We start from the raw sequence: 21,637 nt of genomic DNA on the forward strand, positions 1-21,637 counted from the left end.
AACTGGCTTTGGTAGGCAATGTTGAGAAATGCATTAAATAAATATTAAAATGTTATATTCTGGCAAACCTCAAATGAATGCTGCCAAATTCTCATTCCCTTGGATTAATAAAAATAAAAAATAAATAAGATAAAAATATCATAAATCAAATAAATAAATAAATAAAAAGCCTAAATGTATATCTGAAAATCACCCTATCTTCAATTTTTTTTCTTAAATAATAAAGTAAAAAAAATAAATAAATAAATAAAAATAAATAAATAATAATAAAAAAAAATTAAAAATGAAAAAAAAAAAATAAAGTTTTGAATATTTGTTACGTTTTAACGTTGTTTGCATTTAATTTTATAATTCAATCAACTTAAAATCCATGTAAATAAAGGATCTAAAGAAACCTGTAAATAAAAGAAATCCTGGAGAAAGTGAATAGTTGGAGAAATAGACCTGAAAAATTTAATAAATAGCTCAAGAAATAAAGAGTGGAAAAAACTCAATTTATAGGTGTGGTTTAAGAATAAATAAATCTTTAAAAATATTTAAATAAAAATCATCTTCCTCCAAAGACTTTCCTTGATTTTAAATCTTCTAGTATTGTAAATTAAAGATATTCCATAAATAAAAAATTTAGACATAAATGTATATAAAAAATAACATAAACATTTATAATTTCATGGACCATGGAAAAAGGTCTGTCTGGCAATAAATGATGTTTGAAAATTTAAATTTCTGTTGTTTGACTTGTAGCTTCAAAATCAATCAGAGATTTTATCATCCATAAAACTCATCTTCCAAATAAAATAAATAAAAAGAAATTGCATAAATAAATTTTCCAAATTAAAGTCAAAATAAATAAATGCAAATAAATCCCATAAATAAATCACAAATTAAAAAAAAATAAATTTGAGCTACAAATCCCTAACAAAACACCATTGATAAAGTTAAAAAACATCGATAAATAAAAAATCAAATGAAAATAAATCCAATTGCCAAACATTTCCAAAATCTGAATAACTTTGCCACATAAATAAAGAAATTAAATTAAATTGTTCGTGAAATTTGCCTTAAATAAAAAAAATAAAATTTGTTATGATTTTAAACCTTTAGAAATAATGTAAATATGTTCTGAAATAGGCATAATTATAACAGTCATAAATTAAAATTAATAAATAAAAAAGGTTGTAGACATTCTGTAAAAATGAAAAATAAAATACAAATAAAAGATTATGAATGTAAATAAATTATAAAATGTAGTAAGGATTGAAAGGTGGAAGGTGGGGGGAAAAAATAATGGAAAAATAATTGAATAAATACATTTTGTAAAATCGTATCTTTCTTTGATAAAACCTTTTTTATAGTTAGGCTGCATTATTTTGAATTTTTAAAAAAATTTAAAATAAATGAATAAATAAATAAAAAAAAAAAATATCACAAAAACCTTAAATATTTTTTTCAACACTTCTTTATCAAGTTTTAATAAATATATAATATAATAAATAGAATTTATAAAAATCTGGCATTTAAAAATAAAAAATAAATAAATGTAAGGGGCTGTGATTTTATGAAAGGGAGAAAGTGATGGTGTATGAGAAAAAAAAAAGAGATATAATCTTGCAGATTAATGGTACTTTCATGTAGGAGATTTTTGGCAATTGACAGGTGGCTAAATAAATAAAGTGATTTGTAAAATCTTAAATTGTATTTTAACATGTTATTCAAAGAAATGAATTGTTTTTCAAATAAAACAATAATGGATGTTTCATTGTTATAAGCCTTAAACTTTAAATTAAAAAAAACTAATTTTCTAAATTGGGCAGAGGCAAAATGAAAGATCTGGCAATATAAATAAATAAAATGTAATAAAAAAATTGAATGTCAAAGTGATTGCTAAGCATAAACAAAAGTCATCTTGGAGATGCGGGGTAAATAATCCCCGTACCTCTCACATGCTAAATAAAATAAAAATAATTTGAAATAAAATCCCCTGTGGGAACATTTTGGAGATAGTGGGAACAAGATTGGCAACGCTGCCTGTTGCACTAGTTTGCCAAAAATTTCCTTTAATGCTAAAAAAATAACCAGAACTTTTGCTTTCTCGTTATAAAAAATAAAATTTATAATTCTTTAACTTTCAAAATTAATTCCAGTATTATCATTTTTAGAAATATAAATAATATTGAAAATTAAATAAATTTCCACAAACATTCAATGGTACCAGACACTTTAAATGCAATTATGTCTCCCCACAAGTAACAAAAATAATAAAAAATAAATAAATAAAAAATGTCGAGAAAAACAATATTATGAGTCAGCATTATTCTGTTATAGTCTGGCAAACCTAAGTGAATAAAAATAAAAAAATTCTCATTCCCTTGGATTACTAATATACACCCTGTCAAGATCAAAATCACCCAAGGCATAAAAATTAATAATACTTGGATATCTGAAAAAATAAACTATCTTAAAATTTTTTTTGGATTGAATACTACTAAGGCATCATATGAAATCTTTAACAAAAAAAAAAAAATCAGCAACAGAAATAATACCAGGTACCATAATATGTGTATGATCAGTACTCTCTTGTCTCTGATCATAATGATTGTTTAAATGTGGAAGAAAATCTGTCTACAGCTTTTGGCTATTTGGTAATAAATAACATTGCTTGCATCTAATTCTATAATTCAATCAACTTATCATCCATGTATGAAAGATCTCCAGAAGACCTGTAGAAGACCCAGGAAATCCTGGAGAAAGTGAATGGTTGAAGGCATAGACCTGAAAGGAGTTAAATAAAAAGCTCACAAGAGAAAGTGGAAAAAACTCATTTTATGGCAGTGGTTCAAGAAATTGCTAAATATATTTACTTATTTCATCTTTCTCAATGACTTTCCTTGATTTTTTTGCTAGTATTGTAAATTATAGATATTTCAAGTGCAAACATGTAGACGTAGTTGTATATAAAACTAGACATAATAAATTTATGCACTTTTTAAACCAAAATAATAAGGAGATCAGTTTTGCAATAACTGATGTTTGAAAATTAAATAAATTTCTGTTGTTTGATTTCTAGCTTCAAAGTCGAAGAGATTTTATCATCCATAAATTCAAAATAAATAAATAATCAAACCAAAATTGCATAAAATATGAACTCTCCTTGATTAGAGCCAATATGGAGATGCGGGTATAAATCCCCGTACCTCTCACATGCTAATGAAATAAATACCATATGAAAAATTTTATCCCCAAAAATAAACACCATCGACAGTGGGAACATATCGGCAGCAATTTAAATTGCAATCCAGTTGCCAAACATTTCCGTCCCTGATGCACTTGCACAAATGCAAACAAGCTTACTTTCGTTTTTCGTGAAATAAAAAATAATAAAAATAAAATATAAACATTTGTTATAATTTACACCCTATATATGATAAATAAATATATATTTTAGAAAAGATGGCTGCTACAATTTTAAAACACATATATGCATTTCATAGCTTCAATGCTTTAAGATGTGATGAAAGAATTTTTGGAGTCAGATGGAACTGACAGAGACTCGAGGTAAAATCTTTGTGTTCAGCAAATAGTTTGATTCCTCAGATTCCCTCAGCAATATTGCCAGTCAGGTGATCTTCCGAAGTGTTATGTATATTCGTGAGTACGTGCGTTAATTTGATCTAGATTATGCCAAAATCTGCCTAAAAGTGAGTTTGATCGTTCATTAACGTGATAGAACTGCAGTTGTCTAGACGTAGCTTTGGATAGGATCCAGGCTTTTGAATCGGCAGATAAGGTAGAGTTTGAAATCTCTGTTTTTATGGGAGGAAATTGAACTTGTGATTTTTACCATGATTTTCTAATCATTATGAACTTTTGAACTGGTGTGGGAGATTTAATATGAATATTCATACCTCTTTCATATTATTATTTTGTCATGTTATGTTTGCCATATCTTGGCTATGCATTTTACACTTTCCATTATTGTGTTTTGCATTTCATGTATTTTTGGGAGTTTTCTATCATGTTTAATTCTTCCAACAGATGTCTGTGGACAGATGTCATGTGTGGATAGTGTGGACTGTTTCGAATAACATGTGGTAGACTGTTTTTTTGACATGACTAATTATTGATTTGGGGAGTATGTGTGAGTTTGGATATTTTTCAGGCTATTAGCCATAGTGAGACTTCTTTAATCAGAAGTGTTTTGCAGTTCAGAGTTTAGTTATCTAACTCGATATTTCATTTATCATGCATTTTAATCTTTGCTTTGTTTTATTCATTTCTTGTTGGGTTATTTGAATAATAAACCTATTTTTGTAGAAACTATTGCGTTTCTTTAAATAGTCCATTTAATTGATTTGGTGAGAATGAGTGAGATTCGGGTGGATGAACTTCATGAGAGAGAGAGAGAGATAGAGAGAGAGAGAGAGGTGATACACGGTGAGAGAGAGAGAGAGAGAGAGAAAAAGAGAGAGAGAAAAAAATAGATGTAAGTGTTGTCGTGAGAACTTTCATACGCCTCCGTTTCATGAATAAAGATTGTTGGAGCACGTTACGTACACTTTCAAAAAGTGTTAATTCTGTCCTTGTTACAGAATTAAATGCTGGCAGCTGTGTCTTTGATTTTAAATGGTGGCAGCATGATTTTAATGTCTTTAATGATGGCGAAAGAGGGAGATTGCTAATAGACTAATTGGTAACGTTGATGCCCAAGGCATAGGCGACTTCACCTAAGAGCTAAGGCGACCACTCAGTGTTGAATGACTGAGGGGGTCGTGATTACGTGTGAAATACGGGGAATCTTTTTTTTTTCCGTTTCTTTTATTCGAGTACTGGGAGTGGGGAGTTGTGAAATAGATCTGGATGATCTCTAGAGCAATTTTGGGGTTAACAAAATACCCAAATAAGTGTGAATAGTGGCGATTGTGAGTTAATTACGCAAAGTGATGATTCAACAAGAAACGCGCTGGGTGTTTTTTTGCTTCGCCATCTTCGAGTGGGTGACGTCACAGGCTGCACACAGCTCTGTTTTCTGTTAGAAGAGAGTGATAGGTACTTCGTTTTCTGTTTCAAAATTGGTAAGTACCCCATTCTCGTAAGTTGCGTAGAACTCCGTTTTCTGTTCTTCTTTTAGAGGGGGTAACTTTTGCCTTTCTCTAGTGTTCTTTTTGGTTTCTTTTTTTATGTTGTTACGCTCAGGGCGTGTGATTACTCACAAAATGCCGGACGATGCAGCAAGCACATCCCAATCAGTTGTGGTGCATAAAGTGACGAGCGTTAGTGCGGGAATTAGTAATTTTAAAGGGTTAGTTGATGGGAAGCCAACCCAAAATATAGAAACTTTCATTGAGTCAGTGAACAATTATCTGAATTCCAAGAAAATTACGAATGGCGCTGAAGCTTTAACAGAGGCTAAATCATTTCTGGATTTAGATAAAGGAGATATTGGGAAACGAGCACGCAGTTTCGGGTTCAGAAGGTGTAAAACTTGGAATGAACTGCAGAAATTTCTACGAGCTACTTATGGCGGAGTTCAACGTGAATGCGCAGTTCGGAATTTGCGAGAGTTTCTCAAAATAAAGAAAGGCAATGATTCACTAGTCACATACAGTGCGAATTTATTTGATGCAGTAGTTGAGTTAAAGAAATCTATAATAGGCTCTCCATGGGTAACTGGAAATAATATCTCCTTAGATAATTTTGAAAGATTGTTACACTTTGCTTGCCTTTTAACGTCGGTCCCAGATGTAATTGTAGATAGTTTTGATAAGAGAATTGATCAGGATACAGACGAATCCTTTTTGTTTGCACAGATTAACAAAAATCTAGCAAAATGCCCGACACTGGACAGTAGTTTTGTACAGGGAGGTGCAAAGATGTCAGCTGCGGTTTCCAAACCACAGAATAATGATAGTCGCTCGCATTCGGGAAATGATGCAACAGCGAAGACATGTGCACGAGTAGAATCGAAGAAAATTCCAGAGAGATCAGTCACAACGATACGTTGTTTTAATTGTGATAAAATAGGCCATAGTAAATCAAATTGCAGAGTGAGATATTGTTCAGTTTGCAAATCTTCAGATCATGGATGGAGATTTTGCCCAGCCACAAAGAATAGAGATTATTCAGGGAAGTCACGGGGAGGTTTTTCTAGATATGACAGGAGAATTCCACATGATGCAAGTTCTAGATACACAAAGGAACAGCAGAATTTTCACAAGATAAGTTCGAAAACGGACACAGGATAATGACTAATCAGGTCTTAGAATCACTAGAACCTAGGCCGATTGTATGTGGATTCTCTAATGACAATGAAATTTTTATTTTCATTCATTCTGGTAGCTCAGTTAACTTAGTAAATGCTGACCTTTTTCACTCGAGGTTTCCAGAGTGCAAATTAGTCCCTTCTAGTGAGACAGTGTGTGATGTACAAGCGAGGAAACTGAATATTTTAGGTTCGTCATTTCTTACGCTTTGTATCGGCGGAAAGACAATAGTAGAATCATTTTTGGTCATAGAAGGATTAGCCTTAGGTGAAATGGTTTTGCTAGGACACCCTTCTTGTATGCGACATAACATCAACATTCTTACGGGAGTTCAGGGGATTACAATAGGTGAGTCAGGTTGTTTTGTTCCATATATACACAGAAAAAAACTTGTGAGAAAACCTAAGACACAGTCTGAGACATGTGTAACACAGTCATTAGAGAGTGAAGATATTCCGCAGAGATCTTTCAAAGGATTTTTGTTGGAAGATATTGAATTGCAACCGCGAGTTCCTACATTAGTTAAAGTGTCGCTGAAAGAAAATTTCCTTCTCAAGTGTGCGTTGTTGAGGGAACCGAGAAATTCAAAGACGTTGTGAGTACGGTGTCAGTGAATGAAATTTCAGTCGCAGGCGTGACTTCAGTAGAATTAGTTAGCTATCAAGACTCAGTGAAAAAATATCACAAGGGTACTTATGTAATTGATTTTGAAGAGTTTAATGAAGAGCACAAATTAGTGAGTTTTTGCGGAGACGGGAATATGTTTCCTAACGAGGAGCAACAGTTCCGAAGTCAGGTTCTATATGAACATTTGGCTAAAGTTGATTATCCTGAGTATTCAGATAAAGTAGAGAAAGTGTTGAAAGAATATCTAGATATCATTGCTTTGAAGGGAGATAAATTAGGAGTTACAGATGTTTTAGAACATTCAATCCGCCTAGAAAAGGGTACAAATCCCATATATATTCCAGCATATCGAATTCCTTTTAAGATCAGAGAAGAAGTAGAAAAAGAAGTTCAGAGGTGGGAGTCGGAAGGCATTATTAGACCGTCCAATTCTCCGTTTAATTTTCCTTTGCTTGCAGTTCCTAAGAAAGACGGTAGTATCAGAGTTTGTGTAGATTTTCGTAAATTGAATGAAAAAACATGCCCAGATAGATATCCGGTAGCTTGTTTGCCTGATTTGTTTGTTGAGATCGGTGGCAAGAATATATATTCATCTATAGATCTTATGCAAGGGTTTTTACAAGTTCCCCTTTGTGAGAGTAGCCGTAAATATACAGCATTTTCGGTACCAAAGGGACATTACGAGTTTAATAGGATGCCTTTTGGATTACAAGGGTCCCCAATAACATTTACTAGACTGGTTAACACAGTACTTCATGGCTTGTTAGGAAAGTCGGTGTTTGTGTACATGGATGACATTCTCATATGCACAGATACAATTGAAGAACATCTAAAGGTGTTAAAAGAAGTCCTTAAGCGATTACGGTTCGCTGGGTTAAAGGTCAAATTGGCCAAATGTGAGTTTCTGAAGAGAAAAATTGTCTATTTAGGACATGTTATCTCTAAAGAGGGAGTTAGAGTGAATGATGAGAAAGTTAAAGCCATTGTGAATTTTCCAGTTCCCAAAACCAGGAAACAGATTCGTTCGTTCCTAGGTATGTCGGGTTTCTTTCGCCGTTTTGTGCGGAATTTTTCTACAATAGCGTCTCCATTGACAGATTTGTTACGAGAAGACGTTAAGTTTGTTTGGGGTGATAGTCAACAATTAGCTTTTGAGAAGCTTAAGAACGCTTTGGTGAACCCACCAGTTTTGAAGTTTCAGATTTTAGTCAACCGTTCACCTTAGTGACTGACGCGAGTCAGGAAGGTATAGGTGCGTGTTTGATGCAGAAATTTGAAGGAAATTACACCCAATTGCTTTTATAGCAGAAAGTTCAAAACGCGTGGTAGTAACGAAAGGCTGATGTCAGTTGTGGACAAGGAGGCTTTCGCAGTCGTCTCTAGCCTTGTTCATTTTAAGATGTTGTTGTTGGGAAATAAAGTTGAGATTTTTACAGATCATCAACCGTTGTTAGAGCTTTTTAATAAGCCAAATTTGTCGCCCAAGAGAGCACGTTGGTTCCTAACATTGAGAGATTTTGATGCAAACCTCAAATACATTGAAGGTAAGCATAATGTAGTTGCAGATGCATTGAGCAGATATTTTCCGGTCGAGGATGAGGAAATACACACCGAATCCTGTGTGGGTGAAGAGAGTAAATATTTGGTGTCTAATGTCTCTGATATTAGTAGTTCTGAGAGATCGCATGTAGAGGACATACACGTTCCTACAGTGCATACTTCGGGGAGAAATAGTGAGTCGGCAGTCTCGGGAGAGATTGTTATTCGTGATAGTGAGAGTAACGCAGTGTGTTATATTACGGGTGAAAATGTCACTTGGGACATAGGCTTGCTGGAACAAAAGCAAGATGAAGATAAATTGTTGTCAGATGCTAAGGCATTTCTTAAGGGAGTTTCACCGAAGAAAGGGTATAAGTTGCCTTTTTCTGGTCTAGAGTTGGAGAATAATTTATTGGTGAGAAAAGTTAAGTATAACTTGCGAAGTACTCGAAGCATGGGTGAGATTACACAAATCATCGTGCCAGAGAGTCTAGTACCACAAGTTCTAGACATTGTACATTGTAAATTTGGTTCTCCTCATTTGGGTGTAGACAAGACGTATGAAAACGTCAGGTCAAAGTTCTTTTGGAAAAATATGTTTTCCGCAGTAGAAGCCTTTGTGAAGAAGTGCGCTATTTGCAATGCGAATAAGCCAGCGACGACAGTGTCGTGTCGTTTGGGTTCATATCCCATACCACATAGGCCGTTTCAGAGAGTGCATATGGATATTCTGGGTAACTTCTCAGAGTCCGCTTATGGTTATAGACATTTATTAGTAGTTGTTGATGAGTTGACTCGCTTTGTCGAGATTTTCCCACTGAAATACAAATCAGCTGAGGAAGTTGCTATAGCGTTCTTTAAGGGGATAATTTGTCGATATGGTGTTCCTGAATGTCTGATCACAGACAATGGTAGGGAGTTTATTAATAAGACTTTAGACGGTCTTGCTAATTTGTTGGGGATAAAGAAAGTATCTATAATCCCGTATAGACCTGAAGCGAATGGGTTGTGTGAGAGGGCGAATCGGAAAGTAATCGAAGCTTTGCGCATGACGGTGGGTGGTTCCGATACACATTGGGACAGATCGTTGGATGAAGTGCGATATAGTATCAATACTATGATGAATGACACAATTAAGATATCTCCAGCAGAAGCTTTGTATGGATACAAGTTGAAAGGACCTTTTGATTTGTTACCAGAGTGTGTTCAGGGTGATGTTACGGTCACTTCGTTGATAAATACAGCGAGAGAAAGATTTGCACGTATCAGTAAAGAACTTGAACTTAGTTCGCGTGCAATGGTAGAGAAAAGTAACGCGAAATCGAGGGGGTAGCTTTTTCGATGGGTGATAGAGTGTTTGTTAAAGTGAATGTTCGGAATGATCTGAATTATAATTAAGTCCGAAGTTCCACGGACCTTTTGAGATTGTAGAGATCAAAAGAGGAATAGATTTGTAGTTAAAGATGTAAACACTGGAGTGACGAAATTGACCCATATTTCGAAGTTAAAGAAAGTTGGGATGTAATGGAACATTTGTATATAGTCATGTAATGGAACGTTTGTATATAGTTAGAGGGATAAATGGGTTGATATTTGTATATATATGATATTTTTTTTATTTTTTTTTGTCTCTTGTTCATTTTAGATGTTGAAATTCTTAATCATTTGTTTTCGAATGATTTTAGGAGTTGAGACATGGGCTAATTTCATACGAGATTTGACCCGTGTGTTAGTGTGTTATTGTGTTATGATGTGTTTTATCATCTGACGCAATATCTTTGTTGTTTGGGATATTTTTTTTTTGGGAGGTACTTAGTATATCGGACCGAACAAGTCTGATCTTTTTTTTTTCGGGTTGGGAGATCGTGTTTGAGTGTTTGGATTTTTTTTCAGTTTCTTTTTTTTAAAATTAAGGGAGCTGTATTGTGAGTAGTTATAGTTGTTAAGATCATGGGAGCGATTGCCATTACGTCAATTGCTATTTTGTTGAGAGTTAGTCAGGTGTTGCGAAATATTTGCTAACCGGAGTAGAACTTTCATGTCTTTTACGAGATATGATACCTTTTAGTGTTTGGATAGGATTCTCGAGTATTTTTTTTTGTTGGATAGTTTTTTTGTGAGTGAGTTCCGTAGAGTTGTTGTGCTTAATAGTGAGTTGACTGTGATTATTCTGAGATACAAACTTGGAATTAGTTCACATTAAGAGTGTTTGACTTTTGCATTAGTAGTTTTGTTTGGTTCAGTAACATGAAACCTTTTTGTTATTAGACCTTTTTCGAGTGCTTTTGGAGACTCAGTAGTGACATGGGATAGATTAGAAACCATGTTCGTTTTGGGAGATCAATATCAAGGTTCGGGAGTTGATTGTAAGACAAGTTGTACTTTAGTTAGAGAGAAGTGTGTGTGTGACAGTAGTATTTTCCAGTTGCGAGTTGTGTCTGTGGGTGGTTGTGAATTATCATTAGTTCATAGACAGACTCCGACAGAATGTGACTTTAGACAGTTCCTGCGAGATTACCACATCGAGTCCACCAGCACTCTTCCTGCTGTGTTTTACAAGGAGTATGCAGTTACAATGATGTGCCGGAACAACAAGTCGACGACATTCGTTCATCGAGGATCCAAGCTGTTTGATGCTGCATGCCGTGTGATGTCTACGGAATTTCTCGTACTTAGCCGTGCTGTATTCAACAGTTCCGAGAAGATAATTATGCGTCATACGCATAACGAGCATTTGGTAGTGGCGGTACCTACAACCAAGGTGCCAATGACGGTTCCACCGTTGGAAGACATTGACGATTCCGTGATGTTCCAGTATCAGGAATATATTATGCCGACAATTTTAATTGTCTTAATAGCTATTTTACTGATAATTCTTGTTGTGGGAGTAGTAAAGCTTATTCGTGTTTGTAAGATTACATGTAAAGGCTCTAAGAACACAACCCCAGTGACTTTGGAAGTGCATCATGAGAGCAGTCCTTAAAGCTGCAGTGCAGTAGACATTGCTAATTGAGCATAGCTCTGTTTTGTTATGTTTTATACATATGCTTTTGTTTTAGTTTGCCGTTAAGGAGAGCGAGACGCTCTTATGTGGTGGCCGAGCTCTATTTCAGAAAAAGATGGCTGCTACAATTTTAAAAGACACATATATGCATTTCATAGCTTCAATGCTTTAAGATGTGATGAAAGAATTTTTGGAGTCGAGATGGTACTGACAGAGCCTCAGGTAAAATCTTTGTGTTCAGCAAATAGTTTGATTCCTCAGCTATCTGCGTGAGAACCTCAAATATTGCCGGTCAGGTGATCTTCCAAGCGTTATGTATATTCGTGAGTACGTGCGTTAATTTGATCTAGATTATGCCAAAATCTGCCCTAAAAGTGAGTTTGATCGTTCATTAACGTGATAGAACTGCAGTTGTCTAGACGTAGCTTTGGAGAGGATCCAGGCTTTTGAATCGGCAGATAAGGTAGAGTTTGAAATCTCTGTTTTTATGGGAGGAAATTGAACTTGTGATTTTTACCATGATTTTCTAATCATTATGAACTTTTGAACTGGTGTGGGAGATTTAATATGAATATTCATACCTCTTTCATATTATTATTTTGTCATGTTACGTTTGCCATATCTTGGCTATGCATTTTACACTTTCCATTATTGTGTTTTGCATTTCATGTATTTTGGGAGTTTTCTATCATGTTTAATTCTTCCAACAGATGTCTGTGGACAGAGTGGATAGTGTGGACTGTTTCGAATAACATGTGGTAGACTGTTTTTTTGACATGACTAGTTATTGATTTGGGGAGTATGTGTGAGTTTGGATATTTTTCAGGCTATTAGCCATAGTGAGACTTCTTTAATCAGAAGTGTTTTGCAGTTCAGAGTTTAGTTATCTGACTCGATATTTCATTTATCATGCATTTTAATCTTTGCTTTGTTTTATTCATTTCTTGTTGGGTTATTTTGAATAATAAACTTATTTTTGTAGAAACTATTGCGTTTCTTTAAATAGTCCATTTAATTGCTTTGGTGAGAATGAGTGAGATTCGGGTGGGTGAACTTCGGTGAACTTATCGAGAGAGATTTTAAGAGAGAGAGAGAGAGGCGATACACTGAGAGAGACTTGAGAGAGAAAAGAGAGGGGAGAAAAATGGATGTAAGTGTTGTCGTGAGCGAACTTTCATACGCCGTTTCCTGAATAAAGATTGTTGGAGCACGTTACGTACACTTTCAAAAAAGTGTTAATTTTGTCCTTGTTACATATGTTCGGAAATAGGCATAATTGCAGCAGTCATAAATTAAAGATTATCATTAGCTCTAAGAATATAGACATTGTACACGAAAAATAACATACAAGGAAGATTGTAAGTGAAAGTATTTTATTAAGGTAGTAAGGACTGAAAAGTAGATGGTGGGGGGAGAGCAAAATGGAAAGAATTTACACACTACATTTGTGTTAAATCATATCTTTCTTTGGTTCTACAATTTTTCTTATAGCTAGGTTGTATCATTTTGAATTGTTAAAAGATGTTTAAAATACTGCATAATAAAAAAAGGATATAACTTTTTATTTAATGTTATTTTTTTTCGGTGCACTTATTTATCACAGTTTTAACGGATTATATGATATACTTAATAGAATTGTAGCCTTTCTGGCATTTAAAGGATAACACATAGGTAAATGTAAGGGCTGTGATTTTATGAAAGGGAGAAAGTGATGATGTATGAGAAAAAGGATAGAGATATAATCTTGCAGATTAATGGTACTTTCATGTAGGAGATTTTTGGCAATTGACAGATGGCTCCCTAAAGTGATTTTGTATCTTAAATTGTATTTTAACATGTTATTCAAAGAAATGAATTGTTTTTCAAGATAAACAATAATGGATGTTTCATTGTTATAAGCCTTGCAACTTTAAAGAATAGAAAACTAATTTTCTAAATTGGGCAGAGGCGAATGAAAGATCTGGCAACTACAACTGTTATGTAATACAGGGCATAGCTTGAATGTCACAGTGATTGCTAGCATAAACAGAAGTCATCTTGGAGATGCGGGGTATCGATCCCCGTACCTCTCACATGCTAATGAGCGCTCTACCATTTGAGCTACATCCCCTGTGGGAACATTTCAGATAGTGGGAACAAGATTGGCAACGCTGCCTGTTGCACTAGTTTGCCAAAAATTTCCTTTAATGCTATTGGCTCGTAACCAGGACTTTTGCTTTCTCGTTATAAAAGTAAATTTATAATTCTTTAACTTTCAGTGTTGCTTATTTCCAGTATTATCATTTTTAGAAATATATGGAAATATTGAAAATTAAGATCCATTTCCACACACATTCAAGGGTACCAGACACTTTAATCAGCAATTATGTCTCCCAAAAGTAACAAAAACTGGCTTTTGGTAGGCAATGTCGAGAAACACAATATTATGGGTCAGCATTATTCTGTTATAGTCTGGCAAACCTCGAGTGAATGGTGCCAAATTCTCATTCCCTTGGATTACTAATATACACCCTGTCAAGATCAGAAATCACCCAAGGCATACTTTCTTTAAGCATACTTGGATATCTGAAAATTACCCTATCTTAAAATTTTTTTTCTTGAATACTACTAAGGCATCATATGAAGTCTTTAACAAAAAAAAAAAAGTCAGCAACAGAAATAATCGAGGTACCATAATATGTGTATGATCAGTACTCTCTTGTCTCTGATCATAATGATTCTTTAAATGTGGAAGAAAAACTGTCCATAGCTTTTGGCTATTTGCTACATTTTACACATTGCTTGCATCTAATTCTATAATTCAATCAACTTATCATCCATGTATGAAAGATCTCCAGAAGACCTGTAGAAGACCCAGGAAATCCTGGAGAAAGTGAATGGTTGAAGGCATAGACCTGAAAGGAGTTAGGATAGAAAGCTCACAAGAGAAGAGTGGAAAAAACTCATTTTATGGCAGTGGTTCAAGAAGTTGCTCTTTATATTTACTTATTTCATCTTTCTCAATGACTTTCCTTGATTTTTTCTGCTAGTATTGTAAATTATAGATATTCCATAGTGCAAACATGTAGACGTAGTTGTATATAAAACTAGACATAGTGCATTTATGCACTGCAGGGACCATGGATAAGGAGATCAGTTTTGCAATAACTGATGTTTGAAAATTTAGAATTTCTGTTGTTTGATTTCTAGCTTCAAAGTCGATCAGAGATTTTATCATCCAATAACTTCATCTTCCATAATCAAACCAAAATTGCATACCTACAAACTCTCCTTGATTAGCGCCAATATGGAGATGCAAAATGATCGATCCCGCACCTCTCACATGCTAAGCGAGCGCTCTACCACTTGAGCTACATCCCCAGTGGGAACACCATCGACAGTGGGAACATATCGACAGCAATTTTAATTGCATCCAGTTGCCAAACATTTCCGTCCCTGATGCACTTGCACAAATGCAGACAAGCTTACTTTCGTTTTCGTGAAATTTGCCTTAATCCCCAAGTTTCGACATTTGTTATAATTTTACACCCTTAGAGCATGATGTAAATATGTTCGGAAATAGGCATAATGGCAGCAGTCATAAATTAAAGATTATCATTAGCTCTAAGGATATAGACATTCTGTACACGAAAAATAACATACAAGGAAGATTATAAGTGAAAGTATTTTATTAAGGTAGTAAGGACTGAAAAGTAGATGGTGGGGGGAGAGCAAAATGGAAAGAATTGGCACACTACATTTGTGTTAAATCATATCTTTCTTTGGTTCTACAATTTTTCTTATAGCTAGGTTGTATTACTTTGAATTGTTAAGATGTTTAAAATACTGCATAATAAAAAAAGGATATAACTTTTTATTTAATGTTATTTTTTTCGGTACACTTCTTTATCACAGTTTTAATGGATTATATGATATACTTAATAGAATTATAGCCTTTCTGGCATTTAAAGAATAACACATAGGTAAATGTAAGGGGCTGTGATTTTATGAAAGGGAGACAGTGATGGTGTATGAGAAAAAGGATACAGATATAATCTTGCAGATTAATGGTGCTTCCATGTAGGAGATATTTGGCAATTGATAGGTGGTTCCCAAAGTGATTTGTAGCTTAAATTGTAGAGTAACATGCTTAAGAAAAGTACCTTTTTTTTTAAAGTTGTGATCATGAGTCAAAAATTATTAATGCTAACAATTTAACTCAGTTGAATAATTCAATTACTAAACTACTACATTTGATCATTATATGAATCTGATTATATTCTTCATGGCCCAAAACTAAAAACTAGAATCAAAAGTCGTCCTGGAGATGCGGGGTATCGATCCCCGTACCTCTCACATGCTAAGCGAGCGCTCTACCATTTGAGCTACATCCCCTGTGGGTTGAGGGATGGACAGTGTGACCAGGATTGGCAACACTGTCTCTTACACTTGGTTGCCAAGTATTATAATTTCTCTAGATGCTGTTGGTTCATAACCAGGATATTTTCTATTTTAATTTAATAAAATTATTGCCATATTTTCTTTAAATTCGAATGCTGCACCTTCCTATTAATTTATTTTTGTGATTTATACACGAATTTAAGGAACTAGACAAATTAAAATTACTGGTATACACATTCAAAGGTATCAGGCAATTTCATAAACCAAATTAATATATCTTGTTCTGTTGGGTAAGACTTATTTGTTATATTTACGTGCCATGTTTTATAAAAAATGCAATCATGGCCTAAATTATTTTAAATTTCGATAATGACACAGCACTCCAAGCAATTTTTATGCTATACATTATCATTACAAGCACACCTTTCAGTTGAAATTTCCAGTGGATGCTTGGGTTTTGCATACCATGTAGAAGGTTGTGTGCTAAACTGACATTCCCTTGAAATTCTGATACCATGCCAGTGCAATAAAGCACTAATAGTATGCTTTCTCTAAGATCATTTTGTGTATTTAGAAACAGCACTGATTTAAAACTTGGTCTTTAATGAATAATATTTCAGCATAAATAGAATCTCTGACATAAGAAGAATACAGATGTTAGCTAATGTTAATAATCAAAATACAGTGATATGTTTATGATTAATGCTTGCTTGTTTCTAATCTGTATCTCCATTTTAAAGTGAGAAAAACTATTCTGAAGGTCTGGGTTTTTCTAGTTTTCAAAATTTTTGCATATAGTCTTATAATATATTTTATACACATAGTAAATAAATTTGAAAAGCTGGTTATAGATAATAAGATTCCTGTTGACAATATTTAGGAAAATTAATTTAACATGTTATTCAAAGACATGGATTGTTTTCAAGGAAAACAGTAATGGATGTTTTATTATTATAATCCTTGCATCTTTAAAGATAGAAAACTAACTTTCTAAAGAGAGTAGAGGCGAATGAAAGATCTGGCAACCACCACAGTCATGTGATACAGGGCATAGTACACATGTCACAGTGATTGCTAGCATGAACAGAAGTCATCTTGGAGATGCGGTGTATCGACCCCCATACCTTTCACATGCTAAGCGAGCGCTCTACCATTTGAGCTACATCCCCAGTGGGAACACCATCGAAAGTGGGAACACGTCGATGGCAATTTTTATTGCATTCAGTTGCCAAACATTTCCATATCTGATTCACTTGCCACATATGCAGACATGTTTACTTTTGTTGTTTGTGAAATTTGCCTTAATCCCAAAGTTTCCACATTTTTTATGTTTTTACATGTTAGAGCATGATATAAATATATGTCCTGAAATGGGCATAACTGCAGCAGTCATAAATCAAAGATTATTATTAGCTCTAAGGTTGTGGACATTCTTTACAAGAAAACTAACATACAAGGAGGATTATGAATGCAAGCATTTTATAAAGGTAGTAAGGATTGAAAGGTGAAAGGTGGGGGAGAGCATAATGGAAAGAATTGACACACTACATTTATGTTAAATCATATATTTCTTTGGTTTTGCAGTTTTGTTATGGTTAGGTTGCATTATCTTGAATTGTTAAAAGATATTTGAAATACTGCATAATAAAGAAAGGATATCACTTTATCTCATGTTATTTTTTTATGTACACTTCTTCATTACAGTTTTAATGGATTTTATATATATACTTGATAGGATTATAGCCTTTCCGGCATTTAAAGGACGACACATAGGTAAATGTAAGGGCTGTGATTTTATGAAAGGGAGAAAGTGGTAGCATATGAGAAAGAGGATAGAGATAGGATCTTATAGATTAATGCTATTTCCATGTAGAAGATATTTGGAAATTGACAGATGGCTCCCTAATGTGATCTGTAGCTCAAATAATAGAGTAGTGCTTAGGAAAAGTACATTTTTTTAAAGCTGTGATCATGAGTCAAAAGTTATCAATACAGACAATTGAACTCAGTTTAATAATTTAATTACTAAACTGCTACATTTGATAATTTTATTATGAATCTGATTATATTTGTCATGGCCCAAAACTAAGAACTAGAAGGAAAAGTCGTCCTGGAGATGCGGGTATCGATCCCGTACCTCTCACATGCTAATGAGCGCTCTACCATTTGAGCTACATCCCTGTGGGAACACTTCAGATAGTGGGAACAAGATTGGCAACACTGTCTGTTTCACTACTTTGCCAAATATTTCCCTTAATGCTATTGGCTCATAACCAGGATTTTTGCTTTCTCGCTATCAAATTAATTTCATAATTCTTTAACTTTCAGTGCTGCTTATTTCCGGTATTATTTTTTTTAAATATGGAAATATTGAAAATTAAGATGCATTTTTAAACCCATTCAAAGGTACTTTAATCAGCACATTATGAGTCAGCATTATTCTTTTACAGTCTGACAAACCTCAATCCCTTGGATTACTAATATATACCCAGACAAGATCAGAAATAGTGCAGCAGATAATTGCATATTTCATAAGAATCGTTCAGATAGTGAAACAAGCATGAAATTTTGCACAAGTGCTCTTTAAAGTTCCTCTATCAGAAAAGGGCGCTGGCCACGCAAAAAATTTAATATGGCGGCCAAATTCAAGATGGCGGCCAGTATCGACAGATTTTGGCTAATTTTTCACTAGAATGGCATGTATTTGCTTCTAGCATTATGGTAAAGCTCTTCCATACTATTTCTTGTGAATATTATGTTTCTGTAGCTTCCCAGTACAGTTTACCTTTAAATATAGGGGCTATATGGCTGCCAAGAAAAGGTAGAAACAATAATTATAATGAGAAATAATGCCTGTTCAACAATTATCGTTTTAAGCATGGATCTTGGTTTCTGTGGTTTTAGATGCTAATGAGGCCATCTCTTTCGAATAACTCATCAATTTTGAAGGAAAATTAATAAATGTAAAAGAGTGTATGTCTGCACACAACCAGGGCACACTGGTGACATCACTGCTGTGTAACTCAGCATGGGGTTCAGTGCCAGCTAATCCAGCTTTACTAATCCTGTAGTCTTAGACTAGTAGTTGTAGTATAGTTTAGTTTAGTGTCCCAAATGCTTTCTAACAGCCCCAGACCAGCTATAGTTAGATAGCCGCACCTGAATAGACAGGATGTGCCAGCGCGGGAGAGCCGAGCCAAGGGTATGGGGCTGTACATGATGGTTCATGTACTTACCCGGATGGTGTACAGATCACACGGGACTTAAATGGCACTGGATGAATGATCGGGCTAGGTGTAGGGAGACCGAACCTAGTTGAATCCCATACAGGAATGTGTGCTTTGTTTAAGGTGGTAAAAGGATAACCCTCGGCCTTAATCAAAAAGTGAAATCATGGCAGAATGTGATGCCAATCCAATATTGAGCAGTAGAAAAACAAACTGGAGTTTGTGTTGTCTTTGTCAGAAGGACAAAGAGGTGAGCACTTGACATCACCTCCAAGTCATCATGTCCTAGACCATGATGGGTACACAATGCTGGCAAGGAACATTCCCATGTTCAGTGAAATTAATGAAATGCCACTGATAATGGATCCAGCAAGGCTGGATGAAGGTGATGGCATAGAGGCCACTCTCAGGAAAAATGCAGCAAAATACCATGTGAACTGTCGCTTTGTTTAACAACACTAAACTGGACCGTGCAAGAAAGCGACAATCCAATGACCAGACCAGCAACACTGAGACTAGTCGTTTTGCGCCAACCAGTCATGACAATGAAGTTTGCATTTTCTGAGAAAGTGGCACCTGCATCTGATCTCAGACAGGCTAGTACTAAGGGCCTTGACTTGAAATTGCGTGAATGTGCAGAGATACTTAGTGATGGCAAGCTCCTTGCTAAGTTGACTGGTGGGGATGTCATTGCACAGGAGTTTAAGTATCACCATGCCTGTCTTTGTGCCCTCTACAACAGAAAAAGGTCCTACCTGAGGAGCCTTGAGAAAGACCAAGGTAGCACTGAGTCAGAATCAGATGTGTATCCACTAGTTCTGCCAGAACTGATGACATACATTGTTGAAAACAACCTTTGTTCAGATGATCCAGTCACATTTCGGCTGGCAGATATTTGCCACCTCTACCAACAACGTCTGGAACAATTAGGTGTAGAGTCACCAAGTGTAAATTCCACGAGACTCAAAGACAAACTTCTGGCAGAAATTCCAGAACTTGAGGCTCATAAATCTGGCAGAGATGTATTACTTGCATTTCAAAGGATGTGGGAAAAGCACTTGCTCAATCATCTGATCTTTCAGAGGCAGTTATCATTGCTAAAGCAGCAAATATTCTCAGAAAGTCTATACTTGATCATCAGTCACGGTTTGATGGCACATTTTCTGAGGCTTGTGTACGAAATTCTGTGCCTCCTCTCCTGCTCCAGTTTGTAGGGATGGTTGAGCATGGGGCTGACATCAAGTCACAGTTACGATTTGGAGCATCAAAGTCAGACCAGGCCATTGCACAGCTCATGCAGTTCAACTGCTACTCCCCGATACAAAGAGGAGCAACAACTCATAGACACTCCAAAGACAGAGAAACACCATTCCCAGTCTACATGGGACTCTCAGTCTATGCCAAAACCAGGAAGAGAAACCTGGTTGAAATGCTACATCAGTATGGCCTCAGTATCTCTTATGACAGAGTACTGGAGGTCTCTGCACAGTTAGGAGATGCCACAGTTAGCAAATATGTGGAGGAGGGTGTGGTCTGTCCCCAGTACTGCGAAAAGGGTTGTTCACCACTGCAGTGATGGACAACATCGACCACAACCCATCTGCAACTACTGCCACTACCTCCTTCCATGGAACTAGCATCTCCATATTTCAGCACCCCACCAAGGAGAACACTGGACAGGAAAGACAGCAACTAAAGTTTGCACCTGAGAAAGTGAGGTCGGTGCCTGAATTGCCGGACACATTCACAAACATCTCACCAGCTTCCTTTCAAACAAAGAACCCTGTGCCACCAAACACTGCAATACCAAAGCCACCCACAGATATCTTGGGGCCACAGCTTGCACTGGAGTATCAGTGGCTAACAAGGTCATAGTCACCCAGGAAATAGATGATGCAGTGAATCTGACGTGGTCAGCTCATCACGCTTCAATGAAGAGAAGCCCAGAATTTGAAGTAACCATAACTTCATTGCTTCCTCTCCTGCGTGATCAGGCTCATTCTGTTGCTACGATCAAACACGTGATGCAGAAAGTGCAGGATGTCACTGATTTTCTGAACCCTGGCCAGATACCCATAATCACAGCTGATCAGCCAATCTATGCCGTAGCAAAGCAGGTGCAGTGGCAGTGGCCTGATCAGTATGGCGAAGACAAGTATCTGGTAATGTTTGGTGGTCTGCACATTGAGATGGCAGCAATGACATCTCTTGGTACTCTTCTTCATGGCAGTGGTTGGACAGGAGCTCTGGTGGAGGCAGGAGTTGCTTCATCTGGAACTGCAGAATCCTTCCTGTCAGCTGCAAGTGTAACCAGGACACGGCAGATGCACCAGGTTACAGCCTCTAGTTTGTACAAACTCCTGAGGACAGCATACACTGACTACTGTGCTGAGAAAGCAAACAACAATGAGCAGGCATTAGAGTTTGAGGAGTGGTGTGACCTTCGAAGACAAAGAGTCCACAGTTCCACTTCTGGCACATGGTGTTGTCTATGGAACTTGTGATATTCCTACTGATCAGGTCCTTCCGTGAAATTTTGTCCTCTACTGCCAGGCATTGCATGAGCTGATACCTTAGACTTGATATGTTTGCCAGAAAAC

At 35.6% G+C, this 21,637-nt stretch overlaps 1 long non-coding RNA gene and 1 other non-coding gene across 2 annotated transcripts in view; one reads left to right on the forward strand and one right to left on the reverse strand.

Annotated features, from left to right (window-relative positions):
• Window positions 1-21,637, forward strand: part of LOC136851879 (uncharacterized) — a 164,465-nt gene that overhangs the window by 38,775 nt on the left and 104,053 nt on the right. The gene's annotated exons all lie outside the window — the stretch shown is intronic.
• TRNAA-AGC (transfer RNA alanine (anticodon AGC)) lies at window positions 15,732-15,804 on the reverse strand. The gene has a single exon. It is a non-coding gene; the product is annotated as a tRNA-Ala (tRNA).

Source organism: Macrobrachium rosenbergii, chromosome 24 (assembly GCF_040412425.1).
Source record: "Macrobrachium rosenbergii isolate ZJJX-2024 chromosome 24, ASM4041242v1, whole genome shotgun sequence".
NCBI classification, from domain to species: Eukaryota; Metazoa; Arthropoda; class Malacostraca; order Decapoda; family Palaemonidae; genus Macrobrachium; species Macrobrachium rosenbergii.